A 6000-nucleotide genomic window follows, 5' to 3' on the forward strand; every position below is an offset into this window, starting at 1 on the left:
CTGACGTACAAGTCTGCCAAAGGCCTCGCCTAACTCCCCTCAGACCATCATGTAAACCTCCTTTACTTCAGGTGGGCTCTTTGGGGTCAGGGATGGGCTCTTCCTGTTCCCTGCATATTCGCTACCCTTCATCCTTACTCTTGCTAGATGGAATTGAGCCCGGTGCAGGCCAAGTGGCTTGCCCCATGTCTGTGACTAGGCTTGTCTCAGTGCCAGACACTATTTTATGCTGTCTGGAGGTGAATTGTCTTTGGCTGGTTGATTCTCTGGATACAGTTTTTAATTGTACATTTCTTAGATGCCTCACAAGAGTGACCTTTCAAAGGACTAAATAAGTAAAGTAAAAATAGGGTTGTCTCCCTAGCCTGTCCAGACACTGGCCTGTCTGCCAAATCCAGGGCCATGTCCCCAGGGCTGGTGTGCTTTGTAGGGGGACACGTCTCAGTTGGAAGCTGGATGAGAACCCAACCAGCTTGTTTCACCGACTGAGGTCACCCCACAGCAAGTCAATGACAACAACTTTTCATCCCCATTGACCCAGCCTGGTGGGTCTTTGCCCACGAAAACTTATGTTCCAAAATATCTGTTAGTCTACCAGCTGCCATAGGACTTCTTGTTTTTGTGGATACAGACTAACTCGACTCCCTGTCTGATACTTGGAAGAGCAAGTGACCGAGAAAGGTTAGGCCCAGATCCTCCTTTGGAATAACCAGGCACTGATCTGTGACTTTCAGGGACATGCCGAAGTTCACAGCAGCAGGGATCCAACCTTTCCTTTTCAGTCTGAACATCGCCAGCGGCTCCTGGCCACTTGAAAAGCTCTTGGCATTTTCCTTCCTGCCCTTTACATTTTTTTGGCCTTCCGTTTCCTGCAGAGCCACCACTCCACAGACACTACTTCCTGGAAGTTGCACCATCTCCAACTCCTTGAGCTCACTCCACTGCCTTTACAGCCATCGTGGCACCTGGAACAGTTCGGGGTAGCCAGCTGTGATTGGGAGCAGCCTCTGGCCCATCCCCTTCTGCCCCATGGGGGATGCTTCTCTCCGAGAACCTGTTTCAGCTGGAACATTGGCAAAAGTCCCACCAGCTTCCTTGGCAGCTGGATCAGCACTGAAAGCTTCCGTTCACACCCCAGTGACCAGGCATTTCAAAGCAGCCAGCAGATTGGTGTCCGTGACCTAAGGGTACGAAACGTTCACACAGGCACATCGCTCGGTTTGAACGTATGTGGTAAACGGTGCCTGTCGGGGGAGGGGATGCAGGGCTCAAACCCACCACCCGTGGGGGATGGAGGAGGGGCGGAGTGCCTGGACCTGGTCCTTCGCTGCTTCGCACACCAGGTCACCCTTTACGCAGGAGCTGAGCCAAAGCAGTGGCATGGGAACGCTGGGGACCTGCTGTGCGTGGTCTGCAGGATGGCACAGGACGCTGGAGCCTGCGTGCGCAGCAGAATCGGGCGGGGTGGACAGGGCGAAACAAGCCCGGAAGTGGCAGGTACTGACAGCGCCTTAAAACGTGCTCGTGGCGTGCTGGCTCCTGGCTGGATCATACTGACCAGGCCCCTTGCACTCGGCCCCTGCCTACGGAGCCCTGAGCAGCACTAGAGGAAAGGGGCGACAGCCTGGCTGGGGGCGCCGGGGGCAGATTCACAGATTCCAGGGCCGAAGGGAATGGGGTGGGCACCTCATCAGACTCCCTTGGAACAGGCCCTCAATGCCCAGAGGAGGTCCTACGGCAGAGCTATTAGAAAAACCTCCTAGCCCGCGTTCGGACCTGTCCGCAAGGGAACAGCTGCCGCGTTCCTCGGCCGGGCGGGCTCCCTGTCCCCTCGCCAGCGTAGCACAGGCCGGGATGGACAGGCAGAGCTACTTGGGGAGGTGGGACACAGCCGAGCCCCTGGCTTTCCCCACCTGGGCCAGGTAGTATGGCCTAGCAGGCTGCCCCACCCAGAACCCCTGGCCAAAAGCCAGCCTCCCCCTTGTCCTTTCCCAGCCTGTCAGCGTCTCGCCCCCTTGGCTGCTCCTCCCAGCCCTCTGTCAGGGCTGCATTTTTCTGGGTTCGACCTCATTCTTTCCACTCTGTGTCCGCGCCGGCAGCCTCTTGCCAACTTTCCATAAGGAGGGCCCCTCCCACACTGCCTGAAACCCCGCAGTGCCTGCCAGGGCTTTCAGCCGGTCGGTTGGCCGGTCAGTCGGTCGCACACAGCAGATACGCGGGTGGGAGAAAGGAGGGGGGCGGCCAGGCTGGAGTTAATCTTCAAACAACAACAAAGGGCTTTACAGCTCAACGGCTGACACTGTGCAGAGAACTGTTTCCACTGCGCCTTGGAGAGGGGCTGCCCAGCACCAGGTCACGACAGCGAGGGAACGCTGAGCTCAACAGGCACGTCATGGGTCCCGCTGCAGCGAGGCTTCAAGCCCTAGGGGAGCAGCACTCGGCCAAGGCCTGCTGGCACTCCAGTGCTGCGAGCTTCCTCCCAGCAGTGCCCTGCCAGCAGCCAGGGAGACTCCTCCAGTGCGAGCCTCCCTGCCGTGGTGGCTTGAGGAAGCTGCTGGATCCCAAGCAAGAGCAAGCATGGCTGGGGGAGCGGCTGCCACTTCTAGCATCAGCCTTCTCAGCTCTGAAGCAGTTGGCGGGTTAGAGAAAACCCAGCAGCGGCACCCAGGGGCTGCCGGGCAGATTTCTCTGGGGTTCTCCGGCTCGATGAACAGGACAGCAGCTCAGGGGCTGATTCGGCGCTTGCTGGCAGCTGGATACAGCTGGACTCAGCAGCTCAGTGGGATCTTTGCCCTGGTGCAAAGAGCAGCACCACTGAGTTTGTATTTCCTTTCCCCCACCTCCGCCCAGCCGCCTAGATGAACGACTGCAATTCCCCAGAGTGGTGCATCTCCCCCGTGCTCCCCTCAAACAGCCCTTCCCGTGCCTGATGCGCCAGCTGCGAGGCGAGTGGAAACTCCTGACCTGACCCAGCGTGGGACGGCTAGCCAAGACAGCTTTGGCCTAGGGCCCAAGGCTTCTGAGCAAGCTACCACCACCAGCCACTGGAAGGTTTGTTCAGAAGCCCCAGCTTCCTACAAAACAAGCCAAAAGGGGGCTTCTGGTTCTTACTGGAGTTACGGCATCCCCCTGTTTCGGTGGGCAAGTGGCGAGGTGGGCTGTGCCCCACTGTGGAATTGCTCGCTGTTGTCTGTGGTGCCCCAGTCATGTACCAGCCTGGGGACCCTGTTGGCCAGCTGGGGGAGGTAAGCTGCTCTCAGCTGCCAAGCAAGGAGCGGATGAGTGCTGCAATCACAGGGTGCATTTCTGTGCCCTGACCTCCACTGCCCTCAACAGCTGGGCCATGACCTCTGCTCACCACAGCCCAGCCCGGCTCTCCAGCCTGCCCAAAGCTTGACAGCCCAGTACAGCTACCAGGGAGTTCAGCCTCCCAGCAGCCCTGCAAGGTGGGCAAGTTAGAGGCTGCAGCTCCAAGTGCCCCAAGGAGGTCCTTGGTCCCTCACCTGTAGCACAGCTAGACTCTTCCTGGATTGCCCAGGACTGGCCACTGTCACCGTATAACAACTATGGCTTTTCCATAACCATACCGAGAGGCCTAGAGCCTTCCCCTGCAGAATGAAGAGCAGCAGCCGCCATTGACTGTAACGCGGGAAGTCACATTCCATCTAAATTTCATTACACTAGTGTTAAACCAGACTGACCACATCCTAATGCCACACCAAATAAAGCACACGGTTCTCAAGATGGGTAAAGAAAACTTAGTTAACAGCCTTTTGGTTTAACAGCATTTCGTCTGGCAAGAAACTGCTTATCAAGAGCTGATTGTCAATAAGCTGATTGTCCTCACTTTCCTACTGTTTTCCATCTGATCTCAGTCCGGTTTGTAATTGTTTCTGTCTGCTTTATAGGTATAAATCACCTAAGGTGGAGGGTTTGGGTTAGGTAATTCCGTTAGAGAAGGTTACAATTGGTTAGTAAAATTATAACTAAAGTAATTGGTAGAGGTTTAGCTAAGCAGGACACAAGTTTCGCTACTTCAACTGGGGACCAAGAAGGAAAATAGCAGGAGGAAGGAAAGGCAAAGAAAGGAAAGAAGAAGAAGAAGAAAAAGGAAAAAGATCTGGAGGGAGAACTCACCTCCACGACGCAGCCAAAGCCCAGATCTGCCAGGACTCCTCTGCATAGCCCTGAGATGCAGCAGCCAGCATCCAGAGAGAAACTGATCTTTCTGCCCAAGAGGGGAAGTCTGCCGGCCTCTATCAGGACCGGTGAGCATGGCACTGAGCGCTTAGCAGGTATTCTGCTTGCTTGGTAATTGTCAATAAGTAGAAAAATAGAATTACTGTGTAAGGATTTGTTTAGTGGCAAAGATCCTGCAGACACGCAGGGAATTACACTAGGCCCTAGGAATCAGGTAAGGGTGGGAGTTTAAATTAAAAGGGCCCTGCCTTGAGCCCTTGGGATTGCGTAAGTGGGTGTGTGTGTCCCTGAAGCATGGAAGGGATAAAGAAATGTGTGCAGGTAACACTACAAGTCAGAGTGGGGAGCTCCCGACAACATTCCTGGGCTCTGTCTCCTCCACAGTGGGCTCCTGCCTGGGAGATCCGAGGTCAGAAGTGACCTGTCCTCATCCTGGTCTGGGGAAGTCAGGGCCAGAGCAGTAGCAGCATGGCCTGGGACGGGAGATGCAGCAGGCCCCTGGGACTGGGGAATGCTCCTTGTTCTAAGGGGGAGCAGTGGTCAGGCCCTCGCTCGCTGCAGAGGGGAAGGGGCTGTGTAACAGCATGGGCCTTAACAAAGCCACATAGCATGCAGGAGCCGGTGTTGGTGTGACACGGCTGTGGGCAGGGGGGCACACACAGAGCCTCACGCGCCAGTGCAGAAGGGCTTCCCGGAGATGGGGGTGAAAGGCTGCTGGGTCCCCATGGTCAAGGCCAGGGCAAGGGAGTTCTCTGGAGCAGGGCCATGGGCAGTTGGGCTTTGCAGGGAGTCTGTACAGACATTGACCGCTGGATTGCAGACAGCCCTGGGCTGGGAGCCTCTGAGCTGGTCCCTCCTGGCTGTGCCAACCAGCCAGACAAGGCCAGTGAGCAGCCATGGAAGTCACCTGATTACCTGGCCCTTCCCTTCCCCTTGCAGCTGACACGGATGGTCACTGGCACAGCAGGCAGGGCACCTTGGCCCTCCAGCAACAACCTCCAGCTTGGGATTTCGCTGCCCGGGAGCTGGGCAGGGAGCCCTGTTTGGTTTCTCCTGTCTGGAGTCACTTGCAGCCACCAGCTGCTCTTGCTCCCTGATCACAGGGTCTGCTCGGCTTGTGGCCAAGTGCTCCGGCCCCCACAGCCCGTGACCCTGCGCCGGGCAGAGCTCTGTTTTCACTGCAGTCCAGTGAGTGGGTAAGAAATCAGACAGACTGTCACCCACTGGCTGTTCCATTAGCCCAGCCCCACTGCTGGGTCCCAGCCTCTCACACCTGCTGGGCACCAGCCACCCCTCTTGTTCCCAACCCCGCGGCACAGCCCAGCCCCCTGCCAGGCTGCGCAGTCACTGAACTGCAAGGAGCTGCAGTGAGCCCACCATCGGCCCCGTGGGACCCCCAACAGTCAGACACCTTCCCCCCCCACACCGTTCTTGCACCAGCCCCCACACCTCACCTCTTCTCAGTGACCCCGACAGTCGGACACCTTCCCCCCACACCTTTCTTACACCAGCCCCCACACCTCACCTCTTCTCAGTGACCCCGACAGTCGGACACCTTCCCCCTCACACCGTTCTCACACCAGCCCCCGCACCTCACCTCTTCTCAGGGACCCCACCAGTCAGACACCTTCCCCCCACACCGTTCTCACACCAGCCCCCGCACCTCACCTCTTCTCAGGGACCCCGACAGTCAGACACCTTCCCCCCGCACCGTTCTCACACCAGCCCCCGCACCTCACCTCTTCTCAGGGACCCCGACAGTCAGACACCTTCCCCCCACACCGTTCTCACACCAGCCCC

Source organism: Carettochelys insculpta, chromosome 17, assembly GCF_033958435.1.
Source record: "Carettochelys insculpta isolate YL-2023 chromosome 17, ASM3395843v1, whole genome shotgun sequence".
Lineage (NCBI taxonomy): Eukaryota > Metazoa > Chordata > Testudines > Carettochelyidae > Carettochelys > Carettochelys insculpta.